Below are 20,321 nucleotides of genomic sequence, written 5' to 3'. Positions count from 1 at the left end.
GCCAATAGCCAATTAGTAAATACCAGGAAACCCCTGCAGCCAATAAAGATAAGCCAATTAGTAAATACTAGGAAACTCCTGCAGCCAATCAGCCCTTGCCAACTCTCTGTTCTAAAACCTATAAATACTGCTGTAAATCTGGTCTTGGGGCTCCTTGCTCCATGCCACTGCATTGGATGTGGCGGGAGCCCTAGCTCGAGCTAGAAATAAAATCCCTTCATGCTTTTGCATTGCTGTGGACATCTTATTCTCTCAGTTTTGGGGACTTGGACTCTGGGCATAACATCGACAAGGGATTAGTCTCTAAAATTTAGAAACGGCTCATGATGCTTAACAGCATCAAAACAAACAACCCAATCAAAAAGTGGGCAGAAGACCTAAATAGACATTTCCTCAAAGAAGACATACAGATGGCTAAGAGACACATGAAAAGATGTTCAACATTGCTAACTACTAGAGAAATGCAAGTCAAAACTATAATGAGATATCACTTCACATCAACCAGAATGACTATCATCAAAAAAATCCACAAACAATAAATGGTGGAAAGGGTGTGGAGAGAAGGGAACCCTCCCACACTGTTGGTGGGAAGGTAAACTGGTATAGCCACTATGGAGAAAGCATGGAGGTTCCTTAAAAAACTACAAATGGAGCTACCATATGATCCTGCAATCCCACTTCTGGGCATATATCTGGAGAAAAACATGATCCGAAAGGATACATACATCCCAATGTTCACCACAGCACTGTTTACAATAGCCAAGACATGGAAGCATCCTAAATGTCCATTGACAGAGGATGGATAAAGAAGATATGTGTGTGTGTGTGTGTGTGTGTGTGTAGGAATACTACTCATCCATTAAAAGCAATAATAATGTCATTCGCAGCAACATGGATGGACCTAGAGAGTGTCATACTAAGTGAAATAAGTCAGAAAGAGAAGAAGAAATATCATATGACATCCCTTATAGGTGGAATCTAAAAAAAAAGTGATACAAATGAACTCACTTGGAAAACAAAGAGAGACTCACAGACTTAGAGAGTACTTATGGTTGCTGGGAAAAGGAATAGTTAGGGAGTTTGGGATGGACATGTACACACTGCTATCGCAGCACTGTTTATAATAGCCAGGACATGGAAGCAACCTAGACGTCCATCAGCAGATGAATGGATAAGAAAGCTGTGGTACATATACACAATAAAGTATTACTCAGCCATTAAAAAGAATACATTTGAATCCATTCTAATGAGGTGGATGAAACTGGAGCCGATTATACACAGTAAAGCAAGCCAGGAAGAAAAATACCAATACAGTATACTAACACATATATATGGAATTTAGAAAGATGGTAATGATAACACTGTATGCGAGACAGCAAAAGAGACACAGATGTATAGAACAGTCTTTTGGAGTCTATGGGAGAGGGAGAGGGTGGGATGATTTGGGAGAATGGCATTAAAACATGTATACTATCATGTAAGAAACGAATTGCCAGTCTAGGTTCGATACAGGATACAGGATGCTTGGGGCTGGTGCACTGGGATGACCCAGAGAGATGATATGGGGAGAGAGGTGGGAGGGGGGTTCAGGATTGGGAACTAATGTACACTTGTGGTGGATTCATGTCAATGTATGGCAAAACCAATACAATGTTGTAAAGTAAAATAAAAAATAAATAAATAATTAAAAATATAAAATAAAATGGATAACCAACAAGGACCTACTGTATAGTGTATTGAACTCTGCTCAGTGTTATGTGGCAGCCTGGAAGGGAGGGAAGTTTGGGGAGAAATTGCTAATCCCTTCAGTTCAACAGAAATCATCACAACATTGTTCATCGGCTATACCCCAATACAAAATAAAAAGTTAAAAAAATAGTATGATACTAGTACAAACACAGAAACCCTAGTCAATGGGACAGGATAGCAAAAATAACACATATATCCATGGTCAATTAATCTACAACAAAGGAAGCAAGACTATCCAACGGAGAAAAGACAGTCTCTTCAATAAGTGGTGCTGGGAAAACCGGACAGTTACATATAAAAGAAGGAAACTAGAACATTCGTTAACACCATACACAAAAATAAACTCAACATGGATAAAAGACCTAGATTTAAGACTGGATGCTATATAATTCTTTGAGGAAAACATAGGAAGAACACTCTTTGACATAAATCATAGCAATATCTTTTTTGGATTCACCTCCTAGAATAATGAAAGTAGAAACAAAAATAAATAAATGGGACCTAATTAAACTTAGAAGCTTTTTGCACAGCAAAGGAAACAATAAACACAACAAAAACATAACCCAGTACTAACAGAAAATATTTTCAAAGAAAGCAACTGATGAGGGGTCAATCTCCAAAATATACAAACACCTCATGCAGCTAAAAAAAAACCCAACAAAATAAAAAACACCCCAATTAAATAAGCAGAAGATCTAAATAGACATTTCTCAAAAAAAAAAAAAAAAAAGAAAAAGACATAACACATGAAAAGATGCTCAACAATGCTAATTATTAGAGAAATTCAAATCAAAACTGCAATGAGATATATTACCTCAGACCAGCTGGAATGGCCTTCATCAAAAAATGTAAACTGAAACAACCATTTACAGAGAACAGTACAGAGGTTTCTTAAAAAACTGAAACTAGAACTACCGTATGATCCAGCAACCCCACTCCTGGGCATATATCTGCAGAAAAAAAAGAGTAATTCAAAAAGATATCTATGCTCCAGTGTTCGGTGCAGCACTGTCTATAACAGCCGAGACGTGACAGTAACCCACAGAGGAATGGATAAAGGAGATGTGGTCCAATGTGCAACGGGATCCTTTCAGCTGCAAGAAGAATGAAACAATGCCCTTTGCAGCAACAGAGACGGGCCTAGAGATAGTCATACTAAGTGAAGCAAGTCAGACAGAGAAAAGGCAAATAGCATATGATATCACTTCTACGTAGAATCTAAAAAGATGATACAGATGAACTTACTTACAAAACAGAAACAGACTCGCTTCAAAAACAAACTTATAGCTACCAAAGGGGAAAGGGGGAAGGATAAATTCGGAGTTTGGGATTAACATTTACACACTATTATATATTATATATATATATTTTAATATAAATTGACTTAGTATGCTTATATAAAATAGATCATAAATAAAGACCTACTATATAGCATAGGGAACTCTAATCTGTAATAACCTATATGGGAAAAGAATCTGAAAAAATGGATACATGTGTATGTGTAACTGAATCACTTTGCTTTTCACCTGAAACTAACATAACATTGTAAAATCAACTATATTCCAATATAAAATAAAAATTAAATATAAAAAGTTGTATTCCTTTGCAGTACCCTCTCCTTTGTTTTATTGGATTTCACACTCTTGTTGTCTGTTCAGTTCTATCACCCATCCATGTGCCTATCAATTCGGAGAGTGGTGGTGAGATGACTGAACAGGAGGCAAGGAGGGAGGGCCAACTAGCAGAAAAGGCAGAGGAGGTTGTGAACTTTGTGAGTTAGTACCAGGAGCTCTGGTACTTGCCAGGGTCTAAGCAGCCCTTTCCAGAGGGAGAAGTGACTGGGGCCTGGCCCTTTGCAAGGATGGCTAGATCAGGTCAGAAAATGCTATCTGGTAGCAGATCCTCCTGGACCAGCCAGGCCTCCAACAGGGGAGGCTCAAACCATAGAACTGGCTCTTGAATCACTCATCCTTGTTTCTGTACTGATGCGTGAGCCAAACTAAGCCAAAGTTTTCCTATCAAACTGCTCTCTGTGTTTCCCACTGAACTGCAAAGAACAATAACCAAGGAGGAGGCTCCCCCTACTCACTGGAAGACCTGGAAACTCACCTGGGGGCAGGGAAGACTAGAAGAAGATTAAGCAATTCACTTCTACTTAGACTCAGTATTGAACTTTGAGTCTGGAATGTAGTTTGAAGAAAAATATTTTCTTCTTAACAGATTGTCCTTGGGCAAAGAAGAATGTCAACAAACCTAAGAAAAGGCTTTATGTGCTATCTGCCCCTGCAGAGGTGTTTTTTCCTTTTCTTTTCATTTTTCTAGCTTCATATATGGCTTTAGGTGAAAACAATAGTGATTAATTTCAGGCACTATTGACTGTGAGCCATAGGTTTGCAAGATTCCTGAGGTGCCTTGTTTTCTTGGCCATAAAACAGAAATGTTGATGTTAGGTAGTTTGAGTCATTTCAAGAGGGGATGTGGTGTTAATTCAGGTTGGGTGACCATTTCTTGAGCATGTACTATGTGCTAAAGTACTGTTAGGTGCTAGAAGTATCAGTAGTGAAAAGAGCATTGATCCCAAAGTGTTAAGACCTGGGTTTGAGTCCCAGCTCTACAGATTGCTAGTTGTTATGTCACTGAGCTTTTCATAGCCTCAATTTCATCTGTAAAATGGGAATACCTTCAGCATATGAGATTGCTTCAAAATGACTTTAGAAATCATAAAAAAGGACTTCCCTGCTAGTTTATTGGTAAAGAATCTGCCTGCCAATGCAGGGAACCTGGATTTGATCCCCGGTCCAAGAAAATTCCACATGCCGTGGAGCAAGTAAGCCTTGCTCCACAACTACTGAGCCTGCACTCTAGAGGCCAAGAGCTGCACCTAACCGAGCCCGCATACTGCAACTACTGAAGCCTGTGCGCCGAGCATCTGTGCTCTGCAATAAGAGGAGCCACTGCAATGAGAGGCCTATACACTGTAATGAAAAGTAGCTCCTGCTTGCAGCACCTAGAGGAAGCCCACACGCAGCAACAAAGACCAGCACAGCCAAAAATAGAAAATAATAATTTTTAAAAAGTGTTTAAAAATCATAAAAAGCCATACAGGTACAAGGTGGTATTCTCGTAGCACTTGAGCTATCCTCTCTTCCTCTCTTGGCGTTACTCACATGGACTTTTCTGTGTAGCCTGGGATCAGCACAGGGCCTGGCACATTCATGGAAAGAAGGGCATTATAACATACAGATTCTTGGTCTTAGCATTTTGGTTTCAGTTCTCCCAGAACAAAGGTCCATAAGGGTACACCAAGTGGTGAGGCAGGAGCTGAGCCATGTCTGTGCTGACTCACCCCAGGCCAGACATGGGCACCAATCCATATTCTCTGGCCTACTGATCACTGAACCTCTGAGATAACTTCACTTCTGAGCTGTAGTCTTCAAGAAGTGCACATGTATCTCCCACTCTGCCCACCTCCCTGGGCTGCTTTGAAGATCAGACAAGATAGTAGATTTGTGCACAATACAAATGAGATGTTTGCTTATCTTTTTTAATTTATCTGTACCTCTTTTCAACTAAGACTTACAAGGAAGTCTTACATTATTTTGCTATCTTGCAAGGGTCCTGTTCTCTTGGGGAACTACTTATGTAAAGATGAAAACAAGAGAAAAATAACCTTCTGAAACCCTTTCCGGGGAAAGACCACAGTAAAAATCATGGGTCACAAGAGAGGTAAGAATATTGTTGTGAAAGGGAGAAAAAGGAACTAATGACCAGCAGCCAGCAAGGAGGGTAGGAAAGACAGATAATGGGTGACCAAGAGCCCTTGGTTGATGGTGGAGCTGATCAGAGTGAATTCCAGTTGCTACAAAAACAGACCATCTTCCCTGGGAGGAGATAGCTGGTCCATCGGAAGGCAGGTCCTCTTCTCTTTCTTTGGCTTTGGCATTTACTGGGGAAGGAGCTCTGCTTTGCTAATTGCCACCTGAACTGTATCCTGGGCCTGCATGTGAGCCTCAACAGCAGGACCCTCTTTGCAGATCAATAGGACCAGGCCAGGTGTGCAAACAAGGGAAGTTTGCAGGCAAAAGAAATAGGGAGTTTGGGGCACTGGACAAGCTTAGCAATGAATACCTGAGCTAAAAGTAGCAGCCATTCCAGTTAAATGAAGCCACTCTGGAATATCATCCAGTTTTTTAGACAATTCAACTTGTTTAAAAAAAAAAAAAAAAAAGCAAGAAACCTGGATTTCCAAGTTGAGATCTCCTAGTTTTACATGTTAGAATTATTGTGTAGGGCCAAGAAGATGTATCTGTGATTTGCTTGTTTGGAGTCTCAACTGTATCACAAACACACTTTTATTTATTTGTGTGAATTTCTCATAAGAACCATCAGCATAAGCTCTATGTACCTGCTACTATTTCAGGGCATGCTGACCTCTTCCCTCTTAGAAAAGCTACTGTATGTCTAGCTGGGACAGAGGCATTATGATGTAAGGGTTATGAGCTTGGACTCTGGAGCCCTGGGCTTGAATTCTTGCTTTATCACTTTCCTACTGTGTGACTGCAGATAAGACACTTAATCTTTCTGAGCCTTGGATTTCTAATCTGACATGGAGCCAATTACACTTTATTCTTCAAAGGGGTATCTTTAGGATTCCATGAAATATATAAACTACTTGGTGCCATGCCTGACACATCAATGAACACTGAATAAATGTTAAATATTCTAACTGTTAATAATTATTAACAAGCTGTTGAGTAGTTCAGTTTTTCCAAGTATTTTAATTTAATCTACCAAACATTCTTCTTTGAAGCAGCAATTCTTTCTCATTTTCTAGTGTATACCCTTTAGAGTTATGGGCCCAGCCCAGGTCCTCAAATGTTGGATGATGATATTTATTACTATCAGCATCATCACTTCCACCATCATAACTATCACCATCACTGTCATCATCACTACTATTATCATGAACAATATCATGACCTCCACTATCATAACTGTCATCTTTATCATCACCACCACAACTGCTACCATTATCACCATCATCTCTAGGGCTATTATCCACCACACATATTATGTCTCAGCTCCTATACTGATATTGGTATTTTTCACATCTATTGGGTTTATAGCCTCACAGCAACCCTACTCAGTAGGAACTGTCTTATTCCTGCTTTAGGAGTGAGGATGACTGGGTGCTAAGGCACTGAGCACCTAGCTCAAGGTCCCCACTACAGAACATCTGGACTAGACTCAGACCCGGGCCCATCTGACTCCTAAGCCTGAGCTGTCTTCTTTATGTCAGGCTCCTGAACAACTTGGGAAATGGAAGTGATGGAAGCTACAGATCATGCTTGGTGTTGCCTATCTTAGTGTTATAAGGTGTGTGTCCCTTGGCATTTTGGTACTAATACATTGTTATCATTTTGTCTTTTTCAGATGGCTGATGGCAGTTTATTTAAAACCAAGGACTGACAGTATGTTTACCAAATAGTTCTCGGAAAGGTTCCAGTTACGGTTCTGCCACATCTCCGAAGTCTGGTGGTGGACATCCCGCACAATGTTATCTGTGCCTGCTGAGGTATAGCACACAGCAAAACACCGTTCTTTGAGAGGAGCCCCTATGGGGCAGGATAGCCACACTCCAGGGCAGGTTAATACCAAACACAGCCTTTTGAATAGATGCTGACCACCTTCCAGTTCATGTCCTCCATTGTGACTAATCCCCCTAGACAAGGCATTGTATCATAGATCTAACAGGAAGTCCTCTGTCTTGCATGATTTCCAAAAGGTGGGTTTCTTGTCAGCCTGAATTGACAAACTCTGCAATGAGCATGTGACCTCCCTTCTCACTCTCACTCTTATCATCCAGATAAGCTAGTGAGGTCACAGTGGACTTGCAGTTGATCGGTCCACAGCAGCAGGGCCAGGTCCTACGCTGAGCACCAGAGAGACACTAAAGATAACAGAATTCAGAACCTTCGCCACTGTTGAGAGAAGAGATGAGGTTGGATGTGTAAGCTGGGGCTGGCCTGAGGGTACGCACCTTATCAGGATGCTCTATGTACAAGTCTGATTTTGCACTTCAAGGAGCTGCATGGAAGCGAAAAAACTTAATCAGCAGATGCAGCATAGCCAAGAGAGCAGCTTATCAGACATCTTCTGCCACAGACTTGCTACATCAGCTTGGACTGGCTGCTTCAACTGGAGTCAGACTGTCTGGGCTTGATTCCCAGCTTTGCCGCAGACTAGCTGTGTGACTTTGGCAGGCTGGTTAATTCCTCTGAGCCTTAGCTTTATTTTCTGTACAAGAAGGATAGTAGTCAATTTTGCACAGAGTTGTTAGGAGAATTAAAGAGGATAATGCATGTCAAGTGCTTAACATTGTACCTTGCATACAGTTAGAGCTGAAGGAGGGTTTAGTAAGAATAATAAAAATTAAAACATGTAAATATTCTCATTAGCATGTTCCAGCGTTCTGTGCTAAGTTTCGTTCTCCTTTATAGATCCACTCCCTGGAGAAGGAAATGGCAACCCACTCTAGTATACTTGCCTGGGAAATCCCATGGACAGGAGCCTGGTGGGCTATAGCCCATGGGGTCGCAAAGAGTCGGACACGACTTTGCGACTAAACCACCGCCACTACAGCTCCATTCACTCTCAGGATGACCGCATCCTCTCTTGACTTTAAACGCTATCTCCAAATTTATACCTCAGGTCTCATCCCTCTCCTAAGCTTCATACTCGTCCCACACACACACACCAGTGAATGCATATGTGTATATCTGTGTTTATGCATGTGTATACGTGTGTGTATATATATACTTTTTTTCTTTCATAGACCTTAATAGGCCTTTAACACTAAGTCCCTCACCAAATTCTTTTTATACCCCTACTCCACCAAACCTCTCCCAGCTCAGTAATATCAGCCCCACCTTCCTTGATACTCAAGCCAAAAAGCTGGGAGTCACCTTTGATTTCTCTGGCTCACTTGTCTCCTACGTCAGTAAATCCCGTGGACTCGATGTTCAGACCCAGAATCTGAGTACATCGTCACTGCCACCACATCCACTCTGGTCCCAGCCACCATCCTACCTCCCCTGGATTACTGTCACAGTGTCCTCCCTGCTCTCCTTGCTTTGGCCCTTGGCCTCCTGCAATCTACTCTCACACAGCTACTGAAGGGATATTATTAAGACCTAAGTCAGGTCACGTCACTGCCCTGCTCAGTACTTTCTAATGGCTTCCCATTACCCTGAGAATGAATCAAAGTTCCACGCAGCCCACAAAGTTCCTGGGCCCTTGCTCACAGCTTCATCTCCCATCACTCTAACCCTTCTCAATGAACTCTACTTGAAGCTCCCACTCAGGGCTCCAAACTGCCTGCTCATCCTGCCTGGAATGCTCTTGCCCCAGATATCCATATGGCTCATCCCTTACCCTTTTGTGCTCCCTGCTCAAATGGTGCTAATCAAAGAGGTCTTCCACATCTACCCCATAAAGGAGAAACCACATCCCTTGTCCTTCTTTACTCTCACTATCTTATCTTATTTTCCTTCATAGCACATGTCCCCTTCAGATCTATCATATACTCTGTTGTTGTTATTTATTGCTTCTCTTGCCTAGAATATAAGCCCCATGAGCATAGGATTTTGTTTAACTCACTGTTGAGTATCTACACAATAGGTATACTCTATGTCTTATTATGAAGGGAGGAAGGACCATTAGAAGCCTCATTTTTCCTGTCTCCAAAGAGCAGTGATGGGGTTAGATACTCTCTAAACGACCCCTCCAGCTCAAACATTTCATCACTCTCTCAGGTCAGCAGAAGTCCAATCAATGGCTCTCAGCTCATATATTTTAGCAAAGTCATGTCACCCAGAAGACCAGAGTCCTTCTTCATAACAAATTAAGCCATTTACCAATATCCCCACACCTCCAACCCAAGTTTCATGAACTGAATCAGATTACCCTTAAGACAGTCTTGAGCAAATTTCAAACCTGCTCACTCTTAACCGCTGTGCAGCCATCTCTTCTCTGACACCTGCTCCTCCTCCCTACTTTGCACCTAAAGAGGCTAGCCCATGGGCCGCTCCATCAGGGCTCCCTTGCCTTCTGGCGTGGGTGATTGGGTTTGGCCCATGGAAGCCAGAGATGAGGGGCAGGAAGCAAGAAGACCTGGCATATTTTGTCCCTGCTCCTTACTTTCTCTTCGCTGTCTTCTAGCCACACTCCTCTGTGGCCCCAGCAAATGCCAGGCAGCCCTCCCCAGCTCTAGCTCCACTGGGCTCCCAGGGCATCCTTTCTTTTAAGCTTTAGGGGTGAAAATACCTTCTTCCTCTTGCTGGTCCCTGAAGTTTCAACATCCTTTTTGGCTCCATTTACCCTATAAATGATTCCTTTATTAAGGTATCTTCAATGAAAGCCTATGAGAGGAATTCTGCATTCCATCTGCCAGTACTTTGACAGCAATGAGTGGATATTGTTCCTTTGTGCTTTGAAAGGCATGTAAGTCGAGATACGTGATGCTTTCTGAGTAAACGCTTGAGACTGTGTGTGTGTGTGTGTGTGTGTGTGTGTGTGTGTGTGTGTGTATGTAGCCCACGTAGTGGTTTAGAACAGGACCTAGAGAATCTTTCACAATCTGAGGAGCAATCCATGCGTTCTTTTTACTTGATTCAACCCCCAGACCTGTGAAATGGAGACTACTTGAAGAAATGTCTATGGATTGACACACTGTGGAAGTTCCACTGATACACACTCCAGGGTGGGGGTAGAAAAGTCCAGCTGAGTATTACTTTTATATTCTTACTCTTCAGAGGAAAAGCTTCAGTCATCCTCTTTACTGTATAAGCATGAAAAAAATCACTCTGCATGCCTTTCTTGGGACAAGAGTTTTGAATTCCTTTCTTTATCTTTATTCAGAACAGTTCTACACATTCCTGAAGAAACAAGCATAAATCCAGAGAGCTGGGTGACAGGACAGTGGCAGAATGCCAGGAAACATATTATCATGTGTGCCAACCCTGTTTAAGAAAACAGATCATTTTAAACTTAAGCAGATTACTTTAAAAAACAAAGCGCAGCATAACCAAGGAGCCCTAACTGAGAGAATTTAAAATGAAACTATAATACAAACTAAAATAAGAAAAAGAGAAAAAGGCGGGGGGAATGTACTCGTGGGGAGGAGTAAAAGATTTAAAAATTCAAGTTGATACTCATGTAAATAGAGATGCAGACTTGGAGGACAGACGGGTGGACACAGTGTAGAAGGCGAAGGTGGGGCAGCTTGGGAGAGCAGCACTGGTGTATATACACCAACCCGCGTCAAGTAGACAGCTAGCAGGAGGCTGCTGTACCTCACAGGGAGCTCAGCTCGGTGCTGTGTGGTGACCTAGAGGGGTGGGGGCAGGGAGTTAGAGGGAGGCTCAAGAGGGAAGGGATACATGTATACCTATAGCTGATTCCTGTTGTACAGCAGAAGCTATCATAACATTGTGAAGCAATTCTATTCCAATAAAAAAGAAAAAGGTAATCAAGTAAAATGATCTTTTCTTTTGCCTTCATACTTTTGCCAGAGATAGGAGTACCTCTGAAAACATGCACATTTCAAAACAAGATATTCCAGCTAATCTGAGCTATCCAGCCAACACCGAAATAAAGAATAAGCTAGATTTCCCCATCTGGTGAAAAGCATTAAATTCACAAATACAGAGCTGTGGGTAAGAAGCTTTTAAAAACTAGAAGGCAGCAAAGGTCTGTGCATGTTTATTTCACCTTTGCAGGCTGCTGAATATGAAGAGCCTTCAAAACAGAAAGGATCTGAGTTCACTAAATAATAAGCCCTTTAATGACTTCTAGAGAAAGAACAAAGAGGAGAGGCTGAAAACTAGAATGAACACCTGATGAGGGGGAATAGCTCCCTTCTCCAGACCCTGTGATTCACCAGATACTACAGCACCAGTCAGAGCCTCAGGTGGAGCTCAAAGCTGATCTGTGACTTGGGACATAGCCAGAATATACAGAGTTTCCATTTCAATAGAGTCCTGAAAGTACCCTGTATTCCAAGATGAATCTCTTGTCTCCATCTAGTTCTATAAGCAAGGCCATATGAGAATCTTTCTGAACATTCTGAACCTACTATTTATACTATTGCACACTGGGTCCTTCCTTGACATGAGGGTTCACGTGATATATTGCAGCTAGGACTCAGTGCTAAGGGTTTCCCTTTCAGGCAAATTGGTAGTCCTCTTTTCCCCAGCAAACAAAAACTGACACATTATATTTATTCTTTATTTTCTCTTCTGAGTAAATTCACTCATCTTTTTTTGTCTTAATAGACATGAATCTCAGAGCAAATATAATAATATTCAAAATATGTATATTTTTAAATAGCAAGACAACTCTTTCAATGCAAAGCTATGTAGGAGTCCAAACATAAAATAGACATATGAGGTACTATTCTGAGGAGAGCAGAGACAGAAAAGCCCACAAATATGACCCCTTCTCATCTCTCTCGTCCCTTGGTGGCCTCTCAGTCTCCTCTCAGGGTAAAGACGGTGTCTCAAACACAACCCAGAAAGTACATAATATAAAAAGAAAAAAATCCATACATTTGAAAGTACATAATATAAAAAGAAAAAAATCCATACATTTGACTGTGTTAAATAAGTTTCTGCATTTTTTTTGGAAAACCCACCCCAAATAAAATTATAGTAGCAAGCAATCAACAGGGAGAAGATATTTGCAATTCTTATAACAAGCAAATGTGTTTCTGGATTATATAATGAATTATGAATGAGCCAGAAGAAGGTGAACCTACCAATTAAAAAAAAATGGACAAAGTTATAAATAAGTAATTTCTAGAAGAAAGAAACTTCCCATATCTTAACTGGCCAGTTAAGATATGGGAAGATGGTCAACCTTACAATTAATTAGGACATTATAATTAAAAGGCCACTATGGAGAACAGTATGGAGGAAACTTAAAAATAGGACTACCATATGAGCCAGCAATCTCACTCCTGGACATATACCAGAGAAAACTGTAGTTTGAAAAGTGACACGCACCCCAATGTTTATTGCAGCACTATTTACAATAGCCAGGACATGAAAGCAAATGTTAAATGTTCATCAAAAAATCATCATAAAAAAGGTATGGTACATATACACAATGGAATACTACTCAACCATAAAAAGAACAAAATAATGCTATCTGTAGCAAGATGGATGGACCTAGAGATTGTCATACTGAGTGAAACAAGTCAGACAAAGAAAGACAAATATGGTATCGCTTATATGTGGAATCTAAAAAATAAAAGGGAGTACAAATGACCTTCAATACAAAACAGAAGTAGAGGTATGGATGTAGAAAACAAATGCTTACTAGTGGGTAAAGAGAGTAGGAATAAATTGGAAGATTGGGATTGACATATACACACTACTATATATAAAATAAATAACTAACAAGAACCTCCTCTATAGCATAGGGAACTCTACTGTGTAGTGGCCTATATGGGAAAAGAATCTTTAAAAAGAGTGGGTATATGTATATGTATATGCATAACTGATTCACTTTTCTGTACACCTGAAACTAAAACTACATTGTAAATCAACTATACCCCAACAGAAACTTTTTAAGTGAAAAAAGAAGAAAAAAAAAAAAGACGTAATGATTCCAACAATAAGTGGAAATAATAGAAAACCTAGGGGGAAAAAAAAGACAGTTCCACATGTATCAGATAGGGAAATGTTTTAAAAGTTTGACAATCATTATTGCTGGGGACATTCTGATGTGCTGCTGGTGGGTGTACAAGTCAGGTGAGCCCCTTGGCAATGTTAAGAGAAGGTGCAGCTGCAGGGATGTGCACAGCCTATGTGTCGTGAGTCCTCTCCTAGACAAAAGGCATTTACATCTTACACAAAGTCTTCTCCTAGATGTAAGTTATTTCCATATTACACAAAGTCTCCACATGCATGCAACAATAATGCACAGGAGAGCTCATTAGAGCGGTTTTTGTAGTAGCTAAAATTTGGAAACTCACTCAGTGTCTATCAATATGTAAATAAACTAGTTGGTCCTTTCTTTAGAATGTTATTCAGCAGTTAAAACAAACAACTGAGATCCATATATGTCAACATAAACAGTGAAAACACAATATAGAACGGAAAGGCACACTGCAGGATAAAAGGCACAGTGCATTTCCACCTGTGTAAGGCTAACACACTAACACTACGTTACAATAATACACTCCATACATTACAATACACTGTGTCATGTGGGTAGAGGCATATGTAGCACCAGTATAGAAACCTGGACAGAAAGGATGTGCATTCTGCTTTCTATCCCTAAACAGAAGTGGTTTAGGTACAGTGGTTACCTCTTAGGCCCAAGAAGGGATGCTGGCCAGGCACAGGAGGACTACAGCAAACCTGGGACATCTTTGTTTTTATCATAAAAAGAATAGATTTGAGTCAAATATGGAAAAAGCATTTACATTAGTGAAATCTAGATGACAGGTAGATTGATAATTGTCATATTATTCTCTGTTCTAATTTTTTATAACAAAAATAATATACTTCAATGAAAACTACTACAATTAGGAAATCGAGTAACCCCAGCCATGATTTCTGAAAGACACAAAGTGCAAAGGGGTTTCTTTCCCTTTCATGATCCAACACTTGACCTTCTACCCTCACTGTAGAAGTCTTGCAATGTATCTGCTCCAGTCTCTGTTTGGAATGACATGACATACATAAAGGTCCTAGCATGGCATGTGACACAAGGCAAGCATGTTAATTTCCCTCCCACTTGAAAGCTTTTCCGCAGCATTATATGGGGAATTTGAATAATAAATAGTGACTTGGTTGTCCTTCATGTTCCTAGTCACTTGGCACTTCAATTTACTATCTCACAGTTCTATAGGTCAGAAGTCCAGTGGGCTTGGCCATGGGTCACAGGAGGTCAGAATTAAGGTGTTTGTCTCCCTGGGGTCTAGGGGAGAAGGCACATTCAGACTCATGCAGGCTGAGCTCAGCTGATAGGGTTCAGCTCCACATGGTTTTAGGACCAAGTCCTGTTTCCTTGCTGGTTTTCTGGCCAGGGTTGTTCTCAGCTCCTAGAGGCTGCCCACATTCCTTGGCTCACTGCTCCTTCATTTTCAAGGCCAGCAACAGTGGGGTGAGTCCCTCTCATGCTTTGTGTCTCTCCTGCCTCTTCTTACTGACTCTTCCTCCTCTACTTTTAATGGTCCATGTGATTACATTGGGCCCACAGATAATCAAGGATAATTCTTCCACCTCAAGGTCTGTAACCTTAATTACATCTGGCAAGCCCCTTTTTGCCATGTAAAGTAACACATGCACAGGTTTGGGGGTTAGGATGTGGACATCTCTGGAGAGCCGTTATGCTGCCCACCATACCACCTATTCAACTATTATGGGACCATCAACAACAATGATTAAAATAGTAAGGCAGTGTTACAGATGACAAAATATAGGCCCAGTAAATCTTGGCTCCATGATAAGAAGTCAAGGAGTCTGACTCCAAAGACCATGCTCTTAACCACTATGCTACTGCAAAAGTGCTTGATCTCCTCATTCTGGAATTTGTAGAGACAACAGATTGCTATCTTAGCTCTGATTTTCACTGTGCCTTGCTAATGTCCTTACAGTGCTCTGATACAAAAATGAGGCCTCAGAATGGGACCTGGAGAGACAGAGTTTGAAAGTCCTTTCCATTTAAAGAGAAAATCTGAATTCTTTCATTCACAAGATAATGATAAAGTCATGGGATTAGGGTCTTCAGTATGTCGCTATACACATAGGATTGGACATAGAATCAAATATAAGCGTGTTAATCGTGGAAAATGCTCACAATGTAAAAAGTGAAAACAGCTGATAATAGACCAGGAATTAATTACTATTTATCAAGCCCCTGAAAATACTAAGCACTGCACTAGACACCTGGATACAAAGTGACTAAAACTCCCACCCCATCTTATAGAAGCTTACATTCTATGGGCTGCTGGGAGATTGACAATAAACAGTATATTGTACTGAAAATAATACATATGTTAATTATATCATATATATATATGTGTGTGTGTATATATATATGTATATGTGTATATATATGGCATGGCAGAAGGTGAAAAGTGCTTTGGAAAAAACAGAACAAGATAAGGAAGACAAGGAGTGGTACATGGGCAAGTTTCAGTTTTAAGTGGGAAGGTCAGGTAGGTTTCATCTAGAGAGTACTATTTTAGCAAGGACTAACAGGAGGCGAAAGATCTGTCACACAGATATTAGGGGAAAGAATATTTCAGGCAAAAGAGATCTCCAGTGCAAAGACCCTAAGGTAGGAGCATGCCTTGGGTGCGAGGAAGACCAAGAAGTCCAAGGTGTCTGCAGTAGAATTAAGAAGGAGAACACAGTAGGAGAAGAGTCAGCAAGTAAAGAGGCCAAACAATGTGGGACCATAGCTTTGACCCTGAGCAAGCCGCTAGAGGACTACCATCTGATTTGTTCCAAGTGGACTGGAGTGGCTGCTGTGTTGACAGTAGACTATAGGGAGAAACCTGACCTGCCTCCTGAGAAATCTGTATGCAGGTCAAGAAGCAACAGTTAGAAATGGACATGGAACAACAGACTGGTTCCAAATAGGAAAAGGAGTATGTCAAGGCTGTATATTGTCACCCTGCTTATTTAACTTACATGCAGGGTACATCATGCAAAATCCTGGGTTGGATGAAGCACAAAATGGAATCAAGATGGCTGGGAAGAATATCAATCACCTCAGATATGCAGATGATACCACCCTTATGGTAGAAAGTGAAGAGGAACTAAAAAGCCTCTTCATGAAAGTCAAAGAGGAGAGTGAAAAAGTTGGTTTAAAACTCAGCATTCAAAAAACTAAGATCATGGCATCTGGTCCCATCACTTCATGGCGAATAGATAGAGAAACAATGGAAACGGTGAGAGACTTTATTATTTGGGGCTCCAAAATTACTGCAGATGGTGACTTCAGCCATGAAATTAAAAGACGCTTGCTCCTTGGAAGAAAAGTTATGACCAGTCTAGACAGCATATTAAAAAGCAGAGACATTACTTTGCCAACAAAAGTCCGTCTAGTCAAAGCTATGGTTTTTCCAGTAGTCATGTATGGATGTGAGAGTTGGACTCTAAAGAAAGCTGAGCACTAAAGAATTGATCTTTTGAACTGAGGCATTGAAGAAGACTCTTGAGAGTCCCTTGGACTGCAAGGAGATCCAACCAGTCCATCCTAAAGGAAATCAGTCCTGGGTGTTCATTGGAAGGACTGGCGTTGAAACTGAAATGCCAATACTTTGGCCTCCTGATGTGAAGAACTGATTCACTGGAAAAGATCCTGATGCTGGGAACGATTGAAGGTGGGAGGAGAAGGGGACGAGAGAGGATGAGATGGTTGGATGGCATCACTGACTTGATGGACGTGAGTTTGAGAAAGCTCCAGGAGTTGGTGATGGACAGGGAAGCCTGGCGTGTTGTGGTCCACGGGATTGCAAAGAGTCGGACGCAACTGATCGACTGAACTGAACTGAACTGATAGGGCGAAAAGTAGAAGCGGGGTGGCTAGTAATCCTGGCAGGCCTAGACCATGTAGTAGTAACTGGAGAGTCTGAAGTCTGGTTCTCTTTTCAAGATAATATGCTGGTGGACTGGTTAGAGTCTTTAGCAATGAAGGTGGGAAAGACTAAGTGTAGAACAGGTTTGGTAGGGATGGGAGTGAGTGGAAGGGGAAAATAGGAGTTCATCTTGGACATGCTGAGTTTCAAAATGCTTGTTAGACATTCAAATTGAGTGGTTGTTGGTTATGAGTCTGAGGCCCAACAGAGAGGTCTGGACTGGAGATAGAATTCCTAGAGTTATCAACATAAGATTAAAGCAAAATGAGAGTTATGGGGGTCCCTGGGGCACCTCAACTTTGTAGAGAAGAGGAGAAACAAGCAAAGGAGACAAAGCATGAGAAGGTAGGAGGAAAACCAAGACAGAATGGTGTCCTATAAACCCGTATCAAAGCTGAATACTGACCACTGGATTTAGTAATGTGGAGATCACTGGTGACCTGAAGAGAGCTCCTTTCTAGGGTTGGGGAAGCTGGAGGAACTAGGCTGGATTGGCCTTAAGATTTCATGGGAGGGGATGAATTAGTCTCCACTAAAGACAACTGTTTGGAGGAATTTTATCACCAAAGAGAAAACAGAGAAATCGGGTATAGCCTTGGGGGATTTGGAAGCTATTAATATTATTATTAAAGATAAGAGGAACAATGGCACATTTGTTGCCTGATGGGAATGATCCAATAAAGGGAGGGAAGAACTGCTGAAGTTTTGCCTTTGACTGGCCAGAGGGGATTAGGTCAAGGACACAGAAGAGAGAGATTGCATTTAGATTGGACAGGAGAACAGTGCTGTCCAGCAGTGGGGCTGAGGAAAATGAACTCTTTGAGTGACTCGTATCTTCTGGTCAAAGAGGATTCTTCTCTCTCCATGAGGTCACCATGCTAGCAGCTGCAACATTCAGTGTCTGGAGTCTAGAGTCTTTTAGTGACCTCAATATTCCTTTTGTTAGAAGCAAGCTGCCTTAAGTCTTTCTATCTGTTCAATTTTTTGTTTATATTTTTCCAGGGAAAGTTCACATAGCAGGATAGAATGTCAAAACTTACTGGGCAAAAGTAGCTATCTGATTTCCTTCTGGACCCAGAACTAGATTATTTAAAAGAAGAATATACATGTACTTAATGCCCTACCAGCAAAGAAGGGGAACTAAAAGAAAGATGCAAGAGGGCAGAGAAGAATTCAGGTTAATCACATTTATTCAGACTTTTGCCATCTCTAAAGCCAAATGATGTTATTTTGATTACTGACTGCATATAAATTTTCTGTTTTACAGTGAAGCACTGCTTTATGGCTATGGTGTCTAAGTATCACAATCCAGCCCTGTTCAATCCATGTCCCTTTGAGTAGAAGAAATCCTGACCCGTGGTCAGAGATGATACTCAAGACTGCATAGACAGATCTTTTACATGCACCTGATCCAAACAGGACTGAGAAGAAGCATCTGCAGCTCGGCTTTCACTCATCATCTCTAAGTGAATAATCATAAGAAATGTGCATCCTAAAACAGTGGGCCAGAGTATCATGTCTACATGTGACAAAGGACACACAGTCCATCTAAATACAGATTTTCTTTTATGAAACCCAATTACATCAAAGCCATAGGCAGCTCCAGGTCCGCCCCACATTGCTCCACAGCCAAAAGGTATTGAAGACATGGATGGGTGCCTTTGCTGAGAGTGCACAGAGAAAACACATCATTCTCTAGTTGACCCTCTCAATGAGGTTCCTTCACTTGATGAAATAGTCAAGCATTTATGTTCTTCCTTTCCAAATTACATTCTCCAGAAAAGAAGTGGCAAGGGTGGACAGTGGACTTGCCTTCCCCTAATGGTAGACAGGGGCAAGTTTATGGAAGAGGAGGGTAAACATCAGGGTATTAACAGGAAAGAAAACAGAGAGGGGCAGCTGGCTGTAAGAGAGAACAGGAGTAAATTCAGTTCCCACTTGCCATGTGCTAAAAAGAGAAATAACCCACAGTTCCTGCCCTGAGTATCTGATGGGTTAGAACAGATTCTCAACATCTTCAGTCAGTCAGTTGAGTCGCTCAGTCGTGTCTGACTCTTTGAGACCCCACAGACTGCAGCATGCCAGCCTTCCCTGTCCATCACCAACTCCCAGAGCTTGCTCAACATCTTGAGTAATATCTATTAGATAGTGTAGGGTTGGCAGAAAAGTCCAATTGAGTTATGGAGAAACCTGAAGGTCTTTTCGGCCAAGCCTATATTTCACATGCCCCGCCACTCAAGTTATCAGTAAGGGTACTTCTGGACCATGATAAGATACTTTGCAAAAGATATATAGTTCTGAGCTCAGAATTTACACATTTCCCCTTTTCTTCACTGCCCTCTGTGAGGACATTGCTGCCAGCCCTCCCATCCTCACCTTTCACTTCCCCCAGAGCATAATACACTCATGGAGTTAGGTTGATACTGACCCATCCCCAGCTCTAGGACTTAAGCAAATCTGTTATCATTCTGCTTGGTATAGGAAAAGGAGTGTGACCTCTCTGTTCCTGGAGAGAAAACCAGGACTGCGGCATAATGGTTGGGGTGGAAGCACTGGGGGAGGAAGACAAGTTCTTCCTGACATGTGGTACACAATGTGGATGTGGGACCTAGAACTGCTAATGTCATTTTGCCACCATGAGTGACATAAGCTTGAGATGAAGCCAGTAGAGCAAGAGCACTTCAGCCCAAAGGAGCTAGGATCAGACACAAATATGCCAAAAATTCATATAGCATACATACATGTGTATGTGTACACATACATATTTTTATATATTAGTTACAGAAGCTAATACATTCCTTTTATCGTCATTTAACCCAGTGGCAACTGGGTGTTGGGAACTTGGCACCAAAAGCACTGATACACATAACAAGTCTCTCAACACTGTGGCCAAGAACCTCCAGGGTAGAGTAAG

This window comes from Capra hircus, chromosome 7, assembly GCF_001704415.2.
Source record: "Capra hircus breed San Clemente chromosome 7, ASM170441v1, whole genome shotgun sequence".
Classification (NCBI taxonomy): domain Eukaryota; kingdom Metazoa; phylum Chordata; class Mammalia; order Artiodactyla; family Bovidae; genus Capra; species Capra hircus.
The sequence above is the reverse complement of the archived record's forward strand: the minus strand, read 5'-3'. Positions refer to the sequence as shown.